This window comes from Haemaphysalis longicornis, unplaced genomic scaffold, assembly GCF_048455015.1.
Source record: "Haemaphysalis longicornis isolate Haplotype H1 unplaced genomic scaffold, Haemaphysalis longicornis Haplotype H1 scaffold_3, whole genome shotgun sequence".
Taxonomy (NCBI): domain Eukaryota; kingdom Metazoa; phylum Arthropoda; class Arachnida; order Ixodida; family Ixodidae; genus Haemaphysalis; species Haemaphysalis longicornis.
The window spans coordinates 127,368,561-127,390,672 of record NW_027526335.1 but is presented as its reverse complement, the minus strand read 5'-3'; positions in this window follow the sequence as shown (position 1 = coordinate 127,390,672).

Below are 22,112 nucleotides of genomic sequence, written 5' to 3'. Positions count from 1 at the left end.
GAAGCCAAAGACGCTGTTGTCTTCAATGAAAACAAGTTTACTGGAGTGAACTTGTGCTCCCCTAACAACTCAAGATATACAAAGGCGGTGAAACAGCATTCAACAAAGTGACGTGCTCAGGCGAGCATCGGCGAGTCGAATACGTCGGTGTCTGCTCTGCGGGCATTTATCTCTCACGCGAGTGTTTCTCTAACCATCGAATTGCCTTCAGAACACTGTATATTAAACAAGGTTATTATAGGCTGGTGACGTTATTTCGATGCACGCTCCCTATCAAAGAAGGTAACACGTGCGGCATAAAGAATGGAACGCGCGCTCCACTCGGCCCACAGACAACACAGATAACAAAGCCCGACTCAGCCGGTCGGAAAAAGCATAAACCGACAAACCAAATGACTGGTTCGCGGAATTACCCCCCCCCCCTCCGGTATAAGTGCATCGACCCGTTGCTAAAATAAAAGACAGACCGAACAAACAACAAAAAAAGTTCCTTATCTTGCGTAGTAAGGTTTCAGGCGAAGTACGCGAACGACTTCGTGCCGCGTGCGTCGTCGTGATGTTCCGGAATCACCTTCGGGGATGACTTCGTAGTTAAGTTGGCCAACACGTTTTAGAATCCGGTAGGGCCCGAAATACCGTAGTAGAAGTTTCTCACTCAGTTCACGTCGTCGGATGGGAGTCCAATCCCACACACGATCCCCTGGACGGTACTCGGTGTCTCGGCGTTGGAGGTTGTAGCGTCCGGCATCCACCAGCCGCTGTTCGTTTGTGCGAACTCGAGCGAGCTGGCCGGCCTCGCCGTTCCGGGGTCCGCGATTTTTTCAGGGGCTCCATGTCACAGCACAACTTGATTTTTTAAGAACTTGGCGACTTCTTGTGCAGTCCCCCTCGGAAGAGCGGCGGTCTCTGTGTAGCGTGTCATGTAGTCTTTCGCCACGACAATCGTGCCAGCACTGCAACGGAAGCTCGGAAGACTGGTCGCGGCGTTCCAAGACAAAGATGGAATCGAGACTCACCATCATCTTCCCAAACGGCCAGCAAGTCAAACGGGCAGCACAGCGCTTATACCCCTTGGAGGCGGACGCCCACTCTCGGCCCAGGGAGGATGTTGAGTTTACCGCGGCAAATGGCATGGCAGGAAATACCGCGTGCTGTAGCAAGTACATAATAAGACGAAGACGAAGTAGGTGGGCAGCGGGGGCTGCGCGTGAGCACGCAATGAACGAATGAAAAGTCGTCCGATCTTGCAGCTATGCTGTCGGCCTCTTCTCTACAGTGGCATTCCTAGTTCTTGTGTGTGTGGATGGTTGCTGCGTGCAAGTCGTTTGGGCTACACCAGCTGCGCGAGAAGAAAGCCCCGCCATACGTAACGGTCATTTTTGTTGCAGAAAACGTCGCAAGGTATCTATCTTTTGACGCTGTGTTATCATGAATGTCTGGTCACGCACCGCGTGACATGCTGAACATGTTTGGCGCGGGTCAGGGTCCCATGCATTGAGGAAATATTCTGAACTGCATAAGCATCGCGAAGGGGTGGTCGTATCTACGTAACCGAATAAGAATCGCATGAAGATCACAAAACTGCAACAACATTGAGTTTACTAATATTGCTGGCAGTGCTGCTCTTATAATGAATATAAAAAATGTTTCAAAATTTTTGAAACATTAGACTCTGAAAGGGTTGTAAACATTACTAGTATTTTTTTATTTATTTCAATACTTCAAAGCCTTGAACAACATCTATTACATGAGCGTTGAACTAAAAACGAAAAAAGAATAGAAAAAACAACGCATGGTATGAACAAAGAACGTGAGAAACGATTGTTAGCCCGTATCTATCACTGAACATTGTGGAATATTGAATGGTCAAACGAGATGCGAATCATATAACCTTCCCTTCACACATTGTAACTGTTTTTTACTGCTTTGTCACCTTTAATAAATGCAGGATGCCATTGTACACCCCTGCTTGGCAGAGATACGGAAAAAGTCAGTGAGCGCAGACAAATAACGGGGTAATTCCAGTGTCGCGTACAAACGCCGTGCTCCTACAACACCCACCACCGCTTCTTTTAGCCCCGTATAATCCGTTTATTGTCCAGCACACTTAAAAATTGGCTGTGCGTCTGCACGCGTAGCTGCAAATTGTTTGCCTTCAGCCACGCTTGCCCCGTACCTGCCTCTTGTGTCTCACCCGTACACCTCTCCCGCTGTTCCTTTCCTCTCTCAGGGCACCCATTGCAGGTATGTGGAGTTCCGTTTTGCCGCGTTAGCACTGCTGCGCCATATGTTAGTACTGTTTGGACTTAGCGCTTGAGGCAGCCCTATTAGTATTTCCTGGTTAAAACTTTTTTTCAACGCGTTTCTTTCATTCGTATCGCAATGTCGAGACACACCTGCGTTTAAATAAAATAGCAAGGAAAACACTAGTTATGTATAAACGTTCTTTCTTCAATAAGCCTATTATTAGCTTTTGTAGAACAGACTTGACGAATATGACACGAATATGGAACAAAAGATTTATTACACCGAAAAAGTGTATCAAAGAAACATTTACAACTTTTAGGAACAGACTTTAGCCTTTTAAAGTGACCGACGGACAGACAGAAACACACAGAGAGAGACCAACAATTTTCGCTTTTGAGTAGGCCAAGACAGACTGTCGCCTGTTAAAAGATGCGTCTTCCAGAACCCGTCATATGCAATGGCGAGAAAAAGCACCCACCTATTGAGGAACATGTGGCCTGTACCCGGAGACTACAGGAGCTTTCCCGCAATGCTAAAACTTCTCCGCAATACTCAAAATTAACGTCTCTCAGGAAGCTAGTGCAAACAATATGTGCACGGCATATTTTACATACGGCTATAGTTTACTTCCAAGATAGCGTGGTAAAAAAATTGCCTAACATTACGGAATTTCTCTCTAATCATCCCGGAAAGAGCGCGGCCCTTAGAGTTACGCTCGTTCCTGAGCCCCGAGTGGCGCATGGCTGAGCGAGACGTCAGCCAAACCACAGGCGGGGGGGGGGGGGGCGAAGAGGGGGGGTATGCGGGGTAGGGGGGAGTTAACGCAACTTTATTGAAGCGAAAGCTGTCAGTCGCGCAGCAGTGATTCGGCAGAGTAGGTGAGCTCTTGGATAGCACCCCTCACGCTGTTCCCCTTCCGGTTTCACTCCTTTTTGGATGAATTTAACGGAGGTTTGTTCAGTGCAATGCAATATTTATTTATTTTATTTATTTACACAATACTGCAGACGAAGTAAATGGTCCAAGCAGAACAGGCAGAACAAAAAGAATGTACACGCACATACAATGCAATACAATTCAATAAAAACAATGGGGTGACATCAACTCAGAATTCACTTTGAGACTACGAAATAAACAGGCCACGGTGAAAACAAACATAACAGGGCTTCCAATCCAAATAAAACTAGCAAATGTGGTAATCACATACACTTTGAGAAGCGTCGCTAAAAACCCGAACGTCAATAATTAAAAGTTGCTAAAATGATCGTGCAGGGCTTTCCACTAAAAATTCTTTCTGGCAATTTATTCCACTCATCTACTGTGCGTGGAAAATATGAAAACTTAAAGGTATTTGTTCGGGCAAAGAATGGGGATAAACTATGGCTATGTGTGTGTCGTGTTTTCCTCGTGGCTAATCGACTAATGAATGGAGTCTGTGATAATCCAGTCTTACACTTAATTAGGAATTCCGGAAAAGCTAAGCGGGCAATTTGGCGTCTAATGTGTAGTGGTTGGATTTTATTGAGTGCCATGATGCCTGACGGAGAATCATTTCTTTTATATTTATTATAAATAAAACGAACAGCCCTCCTCTGAAACTTCTCCAATCCATTATTTTACGAATATTTACACCTTTCGTTATTTTACCATTATTTACGCCTTCGCAATGCTCGGGTGCCTTCTCTTATGAATAGCTCGCATCCTTTTCTTTATCGTTTGTTTCGTGTTCTATCTGAAACAGCGCGAGCGGGAGTTGTGTTCTTTTAAAGCAAACCTTTTTACCTCTACCCCCCAAGGGTTCTTTCGCGACCGTTGGTGTCACCACAAAACTCCAGCGAACAAATAAAAGAATTTACTGGCACCGCCGGGAATCGAACCTGGAACTAATAGACTACCAAAGCGAGAGCCCGTTGTCTTACCGATTTAGCTACGAGCCCACGCGAAGATTGGGAAGACAGGTGGTGTACTGACCTAGCACATCTACGGGTTTACCCCTGCGTTCTCGCTGAATGCCATGTGAAAGCGTCACGCGACCACTCACGCCCGTCAAGCGGTCCCATGCGCACCTTGCACATGTGCTAAGAGTTACAAAATTAAAGGAAGCTCACACCAATGCATGGCATCTCACTTCTAGTACGCCGATGTGCTAAAGCCTGTGGCCTCCAGTGTTCACGTAAACAATCACAGCTCCTTGTCGTCCGCCCTCACGCTGCACCAAGGAATACATTCAAATACTCCTTGATGGCCAGGCCATCACTCCAAGCCCCAGCATCAAGATCCTAGGCCTACATCTCGAGGCTAACACCAAGAGTGGCGTTTCCTTGCAGCGCCTCAAAAACAGCATTAATCAAATCATACACATGATCAGGCGAGTTGCCACCAAGAAGCGAGGCCTAAAGGAATCCGGTACCTTTCGATTAATTGAAGCTTTTGTCCTCTCGAGAGTTACTTACGTCCACCCCCTGTCTTCTCTCGACAAGGAAGACATAGAGATGCTTTATATAATGATTAGAAAGGCGGTCGAGCAGGCCATTGGTCTTCTCATGAGTGCGTCCACACAGAGGCTGCTTAGCACGGTGCTCCACAACACGGTGGAAGAGCTGATAGAAGGCCATATTTCTAACCAGAAGGTCCGACTCAGAACTGCAATGGGTAACCGCATGCTTCACCAGATTGGCTGGGCAGCCTAGAATGTCACTCCGCTTGACGTACTCCCAGACTCTTGGCGACTAAAACTAAAGACGCTCCCTTTGCTTAGAAATATGAACCCCTCCCATGACGAGGGTCACCGAAAAGCACGGGCTCAAGCGCTAAACACCACCCTTGGTGGGGATAATGCCGTTATCTACACAGACCAGACGCCTCCAAACATCGAGGGCAGCAATACGCCATCATCGTGGCTACCTCCAGGACCAACCTCCGTGCGTTTACCTCGCTTAGGACCCAAGAAATGACGGCAGCAGAAGAGGCAGCCATCACCTTGGCTTTCGCTCAACCAGGGGTTCGGAGGGTAGCCAGCGATTCCCAGCAAGCCTACTGGAATCACCAATAGGGTTGGGTGTCCTGACCTGCACTGCGTGTGCTAAAAAACCACTCCCCTAACGGTTCCATTCAGTTCATCTGGACACCCCCTCACGCTTCAATGGAGGGCAACAAATACGCCCACCCAACAAGCCTGCGCTTTTACCTCCCGTGATATGGAGCTGCAAGAGGACAGTCACCCGCTTGTCACGTTCAGGGAGATAACCCAGCATTATCGCCTTCTGAGACAGACCGTACCTTTGCCTTACCCTGACCTTTCCAGAGAACAACAAACTACCCTGCGGCTCATACAATCCGGGCTCCTTCCCACAGCCTACGCGTCCTCACTTAATGTATCCGAATCGCTACGACCCTGAATGTAAATTTTACTCAGAAGTAGGAACACTCCGCCCCGTAATCTGGGTGTGCGACTTTAGCCCTGAGCACCCTCCTCTCTTTCCGTCAACTACCCAACAAGACCAATGGGAGATGCTGCTGTCCAGGCCCTCTCTACCTACCCAGCTTCAGCGGGTGGAAAAGAACACAGGCCGCGCGGACTGCATATGGGCCCCACAGAAGAAGGAATCACTGTGCATATGAAACACTCCGCACCTGGCCTTCTATGCTGGCGGAGCTTACAGCCATCCGGGACGGACTGCAAGCTCTCCTACCGGCAATTCTTGAAGCTCCTGGAAGTTTTACGGCACACATTTACACGGACTCAACGGCGGCCATACGGGATTTGCGACGTGTAGCCTCCAACTCGTCTGTCTCAAGAGACATTCATGACCTGCTGGACACGTGGCCCTGCCCTCTCCGACTGTCATGGATACGACGTAATACTATCACCGCTCATATTGCGGCGGATAGTTTCTGTCATGTTACGTCGGTTCCACGGCCCCTGCCCTTGCTGACAACTGACCCACATGACCAACTTGTCCAACTAAAGGAAGATCTGCGTCGCGCCACACGTGCTTTCATCCCACCGTGTGGAACAGACCTTCCCAGTGGGCTCGCTCGCTGGGAGGAGGTCCTGCTGCGTAGACTACGAGTTGGGGTGGCCCTCTCTCCTCCGGTAACCCGGGCGTGGCCACCGCGATACCATGCCCCGTTTTCCACGACCGGCCCCTTTTGTACGGCTCCTGCCGAAGAAGCCGACACCAACCACCTGCTATGTACGTGCCCTTCACTGAGTGCAGCGAGATCCTGGCACCTTCGCGGCACAGGCCTGCATCCGGGGAGACCCCCCGATCTTCAGCGATGGCTGTGGGGGCCCCACCACCGCTGTCTTCTGGACTTCATCCGGGAAACGGGTGCAAACTTGTACCTGTAGGAACTTATGCCAAAGGGCATACTGTCGCAATTAAAAAAAAAAAAAACTCCCCAGGGCTGCACTCTGGGGCGTTCAGAAATCTGAACAGAAGTATTTCTTCCTCCTCCTCCTTCTCTGCCGCAAATCTCGTCGCCTCCGTCTGCGGCGCAAAGACGGAGAAGACAGATCGTCTAACACCGGGTTGGAGCTTACTTTAATTTTATAAAAAAAAGTTTCCGCTCTTGTGCTACACCAATACAACTCAACCAAACACCGTTCATGCTTCATACATTGATTTAACCTTAACAAATATATATCTTTGAAGTAATAAATGGTGTGGTTAAGTGCATTTCACTTCTCTCTGGTTTTGCTATTTGTAGAGAGATGTGAGTGAATTTAAGTGACGTCGCATGGGTAATCGTTCTGGGGGCCCTTTACAGCTTTGCTTTCCAACCACATTCACGGGGTGGATTGGCGCGATTTTTTTGTGCTTCCTTTCATCTCCCACATGCTGTAGCCGTTTCGGGTAATTTTTATGGGCTCGTTTTTCTTTCGCAGCCACTTATTTCGCTTACTACAGCGAAAACCCACCCAACACGCACAACTAAATAAATGAATAAATGAACGCGGGAAGTGCTGGTCAGATACGTATCGTTTTCCTAAAATGTACCCGCAGTTTTCTTCGCGCTAAATAATGGTGACATGTATGATCAGTGGGAGCATTTCCAGGAGTTTCAAATGGTTCTGCTAATATAAACACCTGGTTCACGCATATTCTCAAGTTTCGGCCGGAAGGCTGAATCGAAGGACAAACGAGTATCTTTCGACGGCTCTGTTTTGGTGCGTGACGCCGCGTGATTCTGTTTGGGCGCGTGATGCCGCATGACACCGTGACTTTGGACGAGGCACGACGATAAGCGGATACCCTAAAGTGCTCGACAGTTAAAATAATCAAGCAAGCTTCTCGGTACCTCATGGGCATAAGCAGTAATTTTTATCTGAGGTACTTTGGAACCCCCCTAATCTATCCACATGATGTGTTGGTTGACTACGTCCTGTAAGCATTCGATATTTTGAAAAGAAGCGGAAGAAAGTGTTGCAGCGTCAGTTTAAATCGTCTTTGGAGATACGCCGTTGTGCTTATTTATAAACACGATATATGTAACACGGCACGTCGCTTGCGCGACTCGACCGACTTCTCTGGTTCATGCTGTCTGCCTCTTGCGCACACTAAATTTTGCTCCAAGCTATGAAGTGATGTCTCGACGCGCATGGATTATCTGGAGGGATAACACAGCGTTTAAAATCCTGTCCCTGTGTGTCGAAGGAACGCAGTGTGCCAGTCAGCGCTCGTGTTCAGGGCAGTGGTTTCATATGGAGTGTGTACGCCATGTTGTTGTGTGCGTATAACCTGATGCAAGACTATCAGGCTGGAGTCACCGAGGTATCAGAAAGAAAGGTTTTTATGTATCGTAGCTAGGCTGTCGCCGTTAATGGTGAGTGCTGTGTTGCTTTCGAAACGGGATTGATGTGTGTGGTGCGTCGTAGTTTTCAAGTGGTTGGCTGTTTGTCTAAAGCTGCTGGCACCGCAATCAAACATGACCCACCGTGTTACCCTGTTGGTATCACCGCGTGAGAATAATATTTTCATCCTGCTAGATCTGCGTGGTCTGAAAGGATACAGTGGTAAAAAGTGTCGAGATTTGTGTCAAGGCAAGAGTGCATGACTTGTCGCGATCCCTATAAACAGCCAATGGTGAGTTACGGTTTGGGTTCCCGTGATGTTAATGCGTAGCATTCTTTTCCGGGTCCCGCCACAGCCGGAACAGTGTAATGCCCTGCATTACACAATTCAGATTTGCGGAAGTAGCAGCTTTGATGGCTATTATAGCGTAAATAGAGATGATTAGTCGGGTATCATATTGAAACTTCAAGAAATAAAAAGAATTTATAAAATTAATGGTAACAAAAATGTTCCGACAAAATCAAAAATATGCATCCTACGCATCGCCTAACAAAGCCAAGGGATAAACAAAGTCCGAAAAGAACTCTAAAAATAGCAAATAAAAATGGCGGAATTGGGAACCGCGCAACGTCCTGCATTCCCACAAAACTGCAGATTTGGCGGAAGTTTCATATGTCATCGTTGTAATACCGTAGATGGAGGTAAATGCTGGTACAGAATATTAATAAACCGAAAAAATAGGGAAATTGATCAGATAAAGATAAAAAACTCCAACAAAATAAAAATATGCATCGTGTACACCTCCCTAAAAACCGACGAATAAACACAAAAATTACGGAAAACAATGTTCCAAATACGAAATAAAAATAGGCGAAAAGCGGCACACCGTGTAACGTCCTGCATTGCGACAGATATGCAGATTTCGTAGAACTTCCACTTTCAATTGTTGCAATAGCCTAAATAGAGATAATTGCAGGGAGAATTTCGAAAACCCAAAAAATAAAAAAATTGACAAATGAAATTTCAACCAAATACATTATCTCACCAAATCAAGAACGGGATCTCCCCCAAAACCGAAGAGTAAACAACAAAAGTACGCAAGAGAACGATGGAAATACCAATAAAAATTGCATAAGAGGACCAACTCTGCAGAACGCGTTGCACATCCGGAAACACAAAATATAATTAGCGAAGTAAAGGTACTTCGTCGCGATATTGGTACAAATTTACATCATTGGCAAAAGGAAACAAAATAAAAGTTATCAAGAATAAAATGATACAACGCCTTTGGCGACTCATAGCCATATTTGATTGAAAAGAACTCACACTCCAGACAAGCGGCGTAAGAATGCTACGCATTATTAGGCAATTCCCTTAATTTCTGTAGATTTTTTACCGTTACAAAACCAACTGTGCCCGGAAATCTTGCGTGTTTCCTTCGGGCCTGTATGCGTTGTATCAGGCATTATTCTTCAGAATTCCGTTTCTGTGCTCTGGAGTGTAGTATGTCAATCACCGCAGAGGTGGCCAGAAAATAACACTCACCGATTGCACGGTGCGTGAAAACTATCTACGCAACACCTTTGGTTCTGCACCTCTCTCGAGATAGTCAAGAGAGTATGCGGGTCCTCCGCCAGCCACTCACTGCAGGTCATTTTTTTTTATCTTAGTGGCAGCACCTCGTTGCTCAAGAAAGCGAACGGCGCCTTTTGTGCGCGCCTTGTCAGCGGTAGCATTCTCTGTATCGTCCGGCAGCCTGCGGCATTTGCCTAGGCCACGGAGCAAGATTATATAGGAGGCGAAACAGCCCACTGCGTTAAGCGCGGGTGAGCGACCAAATATGTCACAATGAAAACCAAGGTGGTCTGCCAAGCTTCGTAGCTGAGACGGTGAAGGAGGGGGTAGCGGCACCTGATGGACGAAATGGTAGCGACCGCAATTCATTCCGTGGCTGCACAGTGCAATGCCGATCGTGGCCGTGCTAGGAAGCTTCGTTTCCCCTCCTTGCCCCGTGGCCTAGGCCGTGGGATGAGGCGTGTCCTCCTTCAAGATATTGTGGGCGACACGAGTTCGGTTATCTTAATTTGTCGGTGTAGAGAAAATTGGAGTTGAGAAACTAGATGGTAAGGCTTCATGCGTGAGTGAACGGTTCCCGGTCGATATATGACGAACAGACTGGTAATATAAAGTGACTGCGTCCCTTCAATTCATTGTGCATGTGGTTTTCTTCCACAAATTACGTATATTCAGATTATCATAACCATTAAAGTCACTGACTTCGCCGTTCACGCATTTTTGTGCAAATTCAGGGCGGTACCCTGGAGGGGAACTATCACAATTCGTTCATTCCTGCCCCTTTGTTTTCCAGGCTATTTTTGCCTTCGTCATGTTACGGTGGTGTATGAGATACAGGTGTTTTAAATGGTTATTTATTTATTTATATATATTATATACCTAGTTATTTATTAGTTTTCTATTTCTTTGCTTTTCTGTGTTCTAAAAACATTACTCCGCCTTCAATCTTCATTTAGGCTAATATAGTGGGTAAATGCGTCACGGTTGCTGATTAAGCATTTTTGTGCACCCGCAGTGCCTCAGTGGGTTTTGTATGTGCAGTACTCATGTACAAATGCTTACAAAAAAGTGTGCCTGGCGAATGTATCTCGGATTTGAACGGGACCGTTGCAAGGGCTAACCGCGTGCTGCACAGCGCCTGCAATCGCTCCCCTCGCCTGTTCCGCTGTGTAAGGCGACGTCGGGTGCTAAGTCGGAAAAGACGATGGGTTGTGGTGGAAATGCATCAAATTGATATGCCTTGACGCACGATGGACGTTCATGCTCACTCAGCTATATCGACAGCAGGCGCTGGGTCGGGAGGGAGCGCGCCGATAGTGCTTACGCACTGCTCCATTGGGTCTGTTTTATTTTGTGGCTACCTGTTATGATCACGGCATTTAGAATTTGCTAGCTGATGCAACAGTTGGTTCACAAACACAGGTGGTACAACGTGCGTTAGAACTGCCATCCACACATTCACTGCACACCACGTACGAGACCTCGCATATATACTGTTTGTATACGGTAAGACCCGCAGTTTCGTACGTACTTTGTTGATACTGTTACGAATCGGCCAGCGCCGCCGTACTTTCCCGCAGCACTCCACGGCTGTGCGGCGAAGCTACCTCGTGCGCCTTTCTGCCGTCAGGCTCCACCATGTCGGTGACAAGTTGCGACAAGCAGCGTCAGACGCTTCGCTTTGGGCACATTTCAAAACTTCGGCGGCTGCCTGCGAGGCTCGTCTCCACGCTCTTCAAGGACACAGAGGCCCCGCGAACTCAGCGAAGTCCTCCTCTCTCCCCTCTCCCGGACTCAACGCGCGCCGAGGCTATGAACGGCTTACGAACTCTGGAAAGAGCGTTGTGTGTGTCTGTGGCGTTCGTGGCGTGTTCCAGCTTGTTGCGTTTTGACCGTTACCGCTTTTGGGTACAAATAGACCCCCGCAAGCGTTGTAAACCATTCCTGTTTGAGCAGCGAATCGATGCTGTCGCTCTGCTCGAGTCTGTATTGTAACCTCGCCCGTCGGGGCATTATTCTTTGGCTTCGGCTCACCCCTCGCTATGAAGTAAACAGTTTAATGCTTTAATTTGTTTTATTTGCGTATGAATTCAGCATACTGGCACCGTATTAACCTTGCATATTTATAGATACCATACATTATTTGCTTATAGATTGGCGTGTACTAATCTAACACTGTGCGCCGCTGTGCATGCTGGGATATATTGTTTACATACCGCTCTAAATGCTACTAGATGGCACTTACCACAGGATAGTTTGCTCCGTCCCTGTTGCACTAAGTTCTTGCGCCTTGTGTATAAAGTAAGTACAGCTATCATGAGCTCTACAATGCCTAGGTCGTGCTTTGTCATTCCGGACGCAGAAGCACAAACGAAGATGTGTCGGGTTTTATCTACTGACTGGCCCCAATCATAACTAGAGTTAGAAAAGGGTGGTATCACGGTTGGAAGCTGACTGTTTTAGCTTCGAGTGTAAGTGTATTAGAGTTTATGTAGAGCACTTCAATAATATGGCAATATAAGATCTTGCAACCTTACTGGAAACGGGCACGTGTTGTTGAAACAGTAGAAAGAAATGCAGTCCTAAATCCTATAAGTGCATTCATTGATTGTGGTGTTAAACTCGCGCGATCTAGACTTGGGCCGTGAGTCGCGCCGTAGTAAAGCGCCCCAGAATACATTTGTCCGACTGGGAATCTTTGCCTTTGAAATGTGCGTAAATCTCGACACACTGGCTTTTTCGCTTTTCGCCACCATCAAAAAACCACCCACTGCGGCCGGGATGGAAACGGCGTCCTTGGACTCAGTAGCGCAACACCTTATCCGGTGAGGCACCGCAGAGGTGGACCCTAACATGCACTTGACCTACATATTTTGCACGTTTGTCTAAGCTACGTATCACTATCCAAGAAAACTTCATATTCATTGCATTCATGCTGCTATACCGGCGCGATCCCTCAATAGGCGGCAACGATACGCAAACAACTGTTCTTACCAGTGCAATGAATGAGAGGTCCATTAACTAGCAGTCACGTCTTAAAAAACTACAAGTTCAAATGACATAGTACTCTCCTGTAAACCTATTGTTACGAATACTCAATACAGTAAGCACTCTTGCAAACACAACAGGTTTTTCATGTGTATTGTACAAAAAGAAGTGACCAATCACGTGAAGGATTTATTTATTTGAGAAAGCTTCCTAAGGGAGGCACGTGAGCAGTGAATCCCCCAGCTCCCACAACTTGCGGTTTGGAAGCCCTCGCACCAAGGGAGCGATTATGGCACAGAGCTTCGATCGACGGTGTCTAAGAAAAGCTCGTTGCCCAGTCATTCTGTTGACTTGAATGTTTAGTTAGTGAAGTTGCTGTGAGTTAAAGACGTGCTTGACGAAGGCCCGTGTCCTCATTATTTGTATTTCATCATAGTTATGTCCTTTTATCCATTTTTCAAGGACAAGCACAGAAGGCTCACCACATACGTGGAATTGCTCACGGAGCAATCGCAAAAAAACAGAGAAACAAGACGGATAACCTGGCTGGGGGCAGCGGTTCAAATCTGTGAGGCGTTATCGTGCATCTTGCTTTCAAGCCTCGTAAGTGTGCAAGTAATACGGCCGCGGGGTACCAAATAACACTGAGTTGTCACAATAGCTTATCGAACCAGACCAGACCACGGCAGCAACAGCTTAACGACGCTCTTCGAAATCAATCTGAACGCGGAAAAGAACTTCCACGTGCGAGAAAGTGAATGTTAGTGTGGTAAAAAATTGGGCTATGGATTGAAATTCAAAGCTGTATAGATAGCGGCGGTCAAATATCCACCGCGACGCTAAGCCTAAAGTTCCCAACACCGAGCCGACGCGAGAAAACCTAGCCCCTGCGCACAAAAGCCTCACTAAAGAACAAGAGCGCCACCTCCGAGGCATTCAAACACTTTTCCCCGCCCCACTAGAGCTCACATTCTGGCCCCCACCCTGTACTCCTCGCAATTCCGCTTCTGCGAGGCTCCGGGTACCCTCTACCATATCATGTGGGGCTGTGATAAGAACCCCCACCTACCCCCCCTGCCCTTCCCTTCCCCTGAGCACTGGGAGAGATTTCTGTCCAGCTCGGACCCTGACGACCAGCTTTAGCTGGTGCAGAGAGCCCAAGAAGCCGGACGGACTCAAGGGGTCCTGGAATAAGGACTCTTCCCCAGGGCGGACTGTTTCTGAGACACGTTTATTCCTCCTCCTCCTCCTAGCCGGTTGCGAGCTGTTGTGGAAGCCCCTCACCTAAATCTCGCCGCGCGCGAGTGCGTTGCGTTTGGGTCTGAAGCGACTGTTTTAACGATATTTCCTTTTGTCTACACTGCTTCTCTTTTGTTTTTTATCGTGAAGTTAAAAGTGTGTTAATTTATTTTTGTTACGCTTACAACCAAGTGACCGCGGTCACCACACTTAAAATGTCTTGTCGCGTGTAACAGCCGAAACCGCAGTTTGCGATAACCGCGGTTAAAGTTTAGTAACCACGGTTAAACTTAACCACGGTTGCTTCCGCCGAGTAACTCTAACTTCAACAAACTAACTCTAACTCCGTCAAACGGAAATCCAAGCCACTACCTCGACCACGCCCGCTTCACAACAAGCAGCGAGAGCAGCCTTTCTTGATATTTACCCAGCTGAACGAACCGCTTCCGCTCATTGACTAGCCAGAATAACTTTTAATTAGTGATCACCATTACGAACTACAGATGATCGGAACTATGGCGATGGATACGTCGGCCTTGGTTCTAGTGAGCGATAGCGGAGGGGCCGGTGGAGTGCGAAATCAAGGCCTACTGCTCTCAGCACGTCAATAGTAAAGTGGGCGCGAAGTTATCTGTTACAAAACACTGGCGCACCCACGCAAAAAAAAATAAAGCATGTGAGGCGCAACCTCCACACCAAATCTGAAGACTGAACATGGCGTCTGATCAGCCGGGTTTGCTTCCGCCTGGACCGAACTGCATTAATTTTCACGCCGGCTCTTTCTAGACGGAACGCTATGCTCTCAATTGTATTCCGTATGGGCGGAAGGATAACCCGCAACGCTCTGTTTCGTCTGGACTTAACTTTAGCACTTGTATATCGTTCCGTCTGGATGGAACGCTAGCCACAGCCTTTTATAAAGTATGCCCACAATCATCAGCAAGTAGGATGATTGCGCTAGTAAGTAAACTGCAATAAGGCCTTGATTCACCGGCGAAGCTGCATAGTGCTTCCGTGGAATTCATCCGGTGATGTTAAGGAATTCAGGGACATTATATGAAATATAAGGAGAGGAGCAGGTCACACATATGGCTGCAACAATAGTGGTGTTCCAGTTGCACTTCCATCTTTTATTCAATTTATCACACCAGTTTTTCACTATATGTCTCCATCGGTTTGTTTGCTTTCTTCGTTTACTGCTGAGCACGAAGACGCGGGTTAGATTCTCGACCACGGCGGCCGCTTTTCTGATGGACGTGAAAAGCGAAAACGCCTTTGTGTTAGAGATTTCGGCGCACGTTAAAGATCCCAGGGAGTCAAAATTAGTCCGGAGCCCTCCACTACAGCGCGCCTCATCGGCTGTGTAGCGTCGGCACGTTAAACCCCACAATAACCCAATAAAAATCCCTGATATACTCGCTTATAGTTCAGTACGCCTAATTCAGTACGCCTAAAGACACTTATGACATATGGTTAGTTATCTTTACTTTTACGATGCACTCATTAAATAAGGGCTCGTGGCCTTCAATGGTGAGCATTACTTTATGGCAGGCAAAGGTACGTTAGTAAAGTAATTTTAATTTGTAACTGCCTAATAATAGCATTGAAAATAGTCCTATCGACATAAAGCTTTGCGTGAGGATGCTTTATTCTACTTCCCTCAACGTGAGTGAATTTTCGAAGAAAGCAGTTGAGCAATCTCCATACCTACACCATTCTAAATGCTTGCAGCTTAGATAAACTTATGTTGAGTGTGTTTGCCATGTTATGTCAGGTATAGAAACATGTGAGGACAAGATACGCATGCCTGACAAGACCGGGTCAAGTAACGACTCAAATTCATTTAGTAAAGGGGTCTCGGTACACTGAGTGTAGAACTCACAAGAATGTGCGGCAAACCGTAGCTGTCAGAAAGGTAGGGTATTCCCCATATGTGGAGAAGATATAAGGAATCAAAATGCAAATGTTTTTTGATGGGGGTTCCCGAATAACCCTTCTAGGTTTTCTACGGAATTACTCCTACTCATTTGAAAATAACTCGACTTTTGCACATGGATGTTACTCACAGCACTGCGCACTGGTTAAGCGACTGTGTTTCTTTTGAACATGGCGCTTCACGCCTGAAACGGGAGATAGGCAGTTTGCAAAACATACCTGTTCCAACTGCCTTGCTGCGATAAATGAAAGCGGTGAAAGAGGGTTGATTATAACCTAACAAAAAGCAAGGTAAAATTAGTGACATTGTGAGCTATATGAGTTTGGCATCTTTGCAGGTTACTTGATTTTAGTGTTATAAGTACAAATTATTGTTATTGGTTGTGCGAGGTTTTTACCGAGTAATAAATCGAGTGGAAGTGAAGGCTTCAACTTAGTTTAATCTGACTACCTACGGTTATAAGCCACATTATTGGTATTGAGTGCACAAAAGGTTCTGAGATCTTTTCAGATGACAGGAATACCGTTTATGTGATGGCTGCAAATATAAATTCAGTTTCTAGGAACCCAAATGAAGTAAAATAAAAAGTGGTGCAAAAAGAAAGTGCTAACATGCACACCTGCATTTTAAACGACAATATCATCATCCTGTAAGGATGAGCTATGGCACTATATTATACTTTAAAGTTGTGTGCCCATCAATGGAATCCCAATAAATCTTGCCGCAGGTTATTGTCACCGGGTGCCGATCATTTTTGTCACCAAGTTCAGCATAAACTAAATTTATTGTTGTGTATAGTTTTCTTCAGTTAGTCTTTTGTGTAATGACTTCGTACATTTCTTACATTTACGAACAATATGTTCTGGTTGTCCCTCTACATGCCCAACTTTGACAGAAAGAAGATCCATTTCAAAGTAGCTGGCTGAGTTAAAAGGCCAAATTATGAAAATAAACTAGATCTTGCTAATTAATTCAGGTATCACTGCTCTTAAACAACGTAGCCATACTTTTATAACGAAGGCTTATTTGTGTGCCTATAAATTTTAGGCCGTATTTGTTAGCAATCTTCCTCTAAAAGAAAAGTTGAGCGTTGCGATACAATTATTGTGGGGTACACACACTGTATTCTGCTGTGATGTGAGCCTTCTGAAAATAATGAGAATCCATCTTTTTAAAAGCGGAGCTGTTTTACAAGCTGTAAGTTTGCTGTTGCAGGAAAAATACTGAGAAGACGCAGAGTACTCATGAGCGCGTGCCTCGCGGCAAATGCTGAGTGTCTTCGGCCCACATGGTAGCTTCAGCAAAAAAAAAAAAACTTGTAGGAAAGGGAGCCGTGGACCCGGTGATGGGCTGTGGCTCTCCTACATTTATTCAGGTCGCGTCGGGCCGGCCAGAACGAGCGGCCGCACAGCTGCTGAGTTGTGTTCGATCTCCCGTCCTCTCGCGTGGCGCGTGGCACTGCTGACGCTACCGAGCAAGCACCGCTGATGATGATGGTAGGCAGCTGTTCATGCTGAGGATAGTGGCGCTGGATGCAACTTATGATGATGCGCCACTACAGAGCTGCCCCCCCCCCCCCCCCACTAGCGCGGAGCGCGTTAAGATAATTGTATGTCTGATGCAGAGTGCAAGAAAAAATATATTTACAGGTATGCACAACACAATCAGATATAGAGGTTTGTCCACGTTCGAGGTCCTTAGACCGGTATGGTCAGTTCTGTGTGAGCGTCCGGTGACAGTTGATGCCGTTGCGTGGTCTTGGCTGGGAGTGCCGCCGAGGGCGAGCGCAGAAACGGACGCCTTGCGATGTGGAAGCTGACAGGCGCACCCCGAAGCACAGGAGATGCCTCGCAGATGGTGAGAGCACAGTCGGGATCACAACGTGGTCGAATGGATACGGCATCTGATGGTTCGGCGTTCCTGTGATGCAGGCAGCTCTTGCTGTGCACGGGGCATGACGACGTGTGCGGCGTAAGTAGCGCTATGTCCGTCTAAGGTGCCGGCTCTGGGGAAGTGACATTGGCACTCGTTCACCTGCTTCATGTTCCTTCACACTTGGAAGGATGCGTCACTGAAAAAACCACCACGAGTGCCATTGTCCATCTTCGCTCTTTCAGAGGCCTCCTAGCCGCGTGTTTCCTGGTTGTCAAGCAGGTCGCTCAAATGCACGGCAGTTGTGTCCACAATGATGTTGCAGCTGAGGACGTCTTGTTTGAAAGACCCCTCCCCTGCTGCTTCATTTTGTTAACCGTGACGGTACACGCAATGTCGCGACGAGAGGGGGTGGGTGCGCCGATGTGTATCCCATTTGTGCCCCACAGTTCCTGTCGTATAGGATGGCTTTCAGGGGGCAGTGTTGAGGTAGACCGGTCGTGGGGTGACGTCGGAGAATGGCTTGCCGTGGGGATAGGTTTAGGTGGCGCTGTCATCAGAGGAGGAAGTGAGGTCGCTGCTTCAGTATTGCTTGGCTTACCAGTGCCTTCGCGTGGCGTGGCAGAAGCGGGCGAGGGTGGAGGTGGTCGGTGAGCGAGTGCGATATCGTTGGTTTCAGGTCATGTCGGTGAAGTTGCAGCTGCCGCACTGGAAATGGAGACCAGCGTGTCGGCGGCGGTGGGAGCGAACATCGCCATGCTGGGTGGCACGGAGGGTACCGTGTGGGGCGGCATAGTGTGTGCAAGCCGAGCGGGTACCTATTGTGCTGCAGGCGGCGGCGAAGCGTGCGTGGGCGGCACGGGTATCTCCTCTGCAGCCGGCCGAAAGCTGTTGTCGCTGAAACCGTAGTGCGCGAGCACGGCAGCACGAAGGTCATCGTAGGGGGTGGCGCTGGGTGGTGCTAGGGCGAGGGCGCGGCGGAGCTCTAGTGGAAGCGTCTCCCAGAGGATGGAGTGCTTCAGAGGCTGTACACTGACATGGTTGAGCCAAAGGGTATCCTCGAACTTGAAGAACCGTCCTCTGACTTGGCGTGCGTCGAACACCGGTATCGGCATGTCCCGCCACGTCGCCATGTCAGTATGCCGTTGGCTGGGTCGGTTCACGTCATGGTCACAACATGTAGGGAGCAGGCTCGGTCGGGTGCTGTGGTCTCCCACATTTATTCAGGTCGCGTAGGCCCGGTGGTGTTGAAGAACATTTATTTAGCTATTTGGCCAGAACGAGCGGCCGCCCAGCTGCTGAGTCGGGTTCGATCTCCCGTCCTCTCGCATAGCGCTATGGCACTGCTGATGCCACCGGGAAAGCACCGCTGATGACGATTGTGGGCAGCTGTTCATGATGAGGATAGTGGCGCTTCACGCAAATGATGATGATGATGCGCCACTACAAACTAGCGGAAATACCGAGAAACAAGAAAATGTCCACTGGTCGTAAGTACGGGCCTCGCAGTGACCGCGCAGTCCCTGTTTCGCCCAGTGGCTGTAGCAAAAAAAGAGCACTCAATCGCTGCCGTCATGCGCTACCACTCATGTAGAAAAAACTCCAGCGATAATGCTAAAGATGAAAAGACGACCTGCTCGTGAGAAGATACCACGGCTGTCGCATTCTCTAGAAATCATTATGGATAGTTGGAGACATGTCTACGAGTGTGCCGATCCTTCCTGAGAGGGCATGCAGACCCCGCCACAGCAAACTGGAGGTGAAGACTAAAGCTGGTGGAAGTCTACAATGCTGAGGATGACTTTTCATCCACCACTCGCCGCGAAGCGATGCATCTGATGACGATTGCTAGCCCCGGAACATATATGCAAATAAACAATGTTACTGAAAGTAACTATGTGTCCGGCAATGCTCATCTACAACTTCGTCGTCATTCAGGTCTTGCGCGTGAGTGCAAGCTTCCCTGAAATTTTCCTTCAGCACAGCGAGCAGGGCTTGTCAATCGTTTTTTGTTTAATTTTTATTGAAATACGGTTCATACCAAAGGCACAAGAAGGATAGCATAAAGGTGTGAACAACTTCAACATTTCCTTATATTTCTTCAGTAGAGTGAAGGCATACGTTCAGGAGTATTATTCCTGCCAATAAAGAGAGTGCGAAAAAAATGTAAACAGTTCGGTGAGAGGAATTGCAAAACAGAAATTGTAATGACGAATAGTATTTTAAGGCACGCCTTATACTTCCATCTCGGGCAAGTATGTGGCGAAATCATAGCAAAACAAAATGAGGCAATAAGACTTTCTCTTTTCGTATCACCATTGAATTCGGCCTCTTTGCAAGAGCTCAGAAGCTGTATCCATGCTTCAGCATTTTGAGGTATCTAGAATAAGTAAATGTAATTTGTACAAAGTTTCCTTTTGACCAAAAATTGAATCCCATCACTTTTCGTGATACCACATGCAGAACTCTTCTAATTATATTTAAAATAAATGAAGTAAACAACGCTCCGTAGACACTTTGCAAGCAATTCGATATTATTTCTTCTTTAAGGGGTGAAACTGTGTAGTACAATAAGTTTAGACTAAATTAAAATAAGGTAAAAGACTCATCTGAAGTTTGCTGGAGCAGCGACGGGTTTATGCTTAATTAAATACAGCCCATGACAGATAGATAAAAAAACGCTCGCTATATGTGACTTCTGCCTAAAGTTGCTAGATTATAAAATACCCAAAAAAGTATATTCCTAAGCTTCAGGCAACAAAATTCCTTGAAAAGGGTGAAAAAATTCAGCGGATTCTTTCTGTGGAGGATACGAAGGCAAACGGGATAAGGCGGTTCAAACACGGTGACCCATTCATGATTCCAGTAGAGGGTATTAAAAGTAGCACAATTGCCGGTAAATAGTCGCATCTGGATTAGCTCGTTTACAATGAAAACAATAATTACAGAATGTACAAAGAACATACCACGAGCGCCGCTCTGGAGACCATAAAATGTTGGAAGAACAGTGTCAGCTAGTCGCTCTTGTACGACAAATAAGTACAAACTGAACCTATAACAAAGGAGGAGAGCGGTTGAGGGGCAGTTTGTGAATGAATGTTTTAAAATAATTTGGCCAGATTGCAGGCTCCAGAAATAAGAGCAAGGGGTGGGTGTGACCAGCATGTGTGAAAAATGCAAAAAAAACTTCCTCCGAATTGTATGATTCACTCTCAGGTACAAGGGAAAGATGCGGTCATTGTGTACGGGAACCTGTTTTCACAATCCCTGAATCTTGTTCGAAGCTCTGAAATCCGGCTAGAATTTTGAATGCAAGTGTTAATTCTAATTGACGAAACAAACACTAATATTTGCGCGAGAATGCAAACAGGCAGCCCGCGCAGGTAATTTTGGAATACGATGCGCTGAGCGAGACCTTGTTTCCTTGTTACATTTCTAGGAGGTCGGTTATGCTTCAAATTAAGTATGATCTTGCTGCCAACATTCAGGAAAGCGGGAAAGGTAGTTCTTGTACCGTCACCGCTTTATAACCCGAACTAAGGTGCAGTATCGCTCGACATGTGCGGGCTGATGGATAGCGATCCAGTGCACATGCATTTACAGAAATGTTGCGGCTGCTGGCTAATTACGTCTACCAAAATCACCATTCATGCCATCGGTACACTGAACCCACATATAATAAGGCAAATAATATATTTAATTATCCTACAACAGCTGGTTTAACGTAATACAAAAAGTACTATAAGATTTCGTAAAACGATCACAACGCTCGACTCGAGAGACGTAGTTGGGAGGACACTGGTGTCCGCCCAAACGCCCGTGCGTCCGAGATTTCGGCGCACGTTAAAGATTCCCAAGTGGTCAATATTAATCCGTAGCCCTCTACCCCGGCGCGCCTTATGGCCTGTGTAGCATCGGCGCGTTAAACTAATTAATCAATCAAATCAGTCAATCAATCCCAAATGCAAAAAAACGTGTCGTCGGACAAGGCCCGCTTGTTGTATTCGTCATGTCGGACGAAGAAGAAAATAGGCTAGCCCCACCACCCATCACGCTCTGCCTCTCCGTCTGACTCCTCTCATGATAAAGTATATGGATGTTTGCATAATTAAATTCAATTCGCTGGCGTACCATCACTTGGGAAGTTTTATTTGTTCTGGGTTTCGGGTGCCATCGTCTGATGCCTGATGCTAGGGCGCAAATACTTTTTATTTTCTATTTGAAATATTTTAATGCGTTTTTGTTGGTATCAGAAAACTCAAGCCCGCAATTATTTGTAATTAAAGATGCCCTGCTAGTATCACTTATGTTTTCAGGTTTCTCGTAAATATGCCAAATATGGTCTTTCTGCTACAGACTGTTGACAATTATAAAGTGTGCTACCAGACTTTGTAGTTTCCAATGGTTTTGCCTGAATATACTTGTTAAAATACCCGTTCACGTATTGGCCGGCCCGC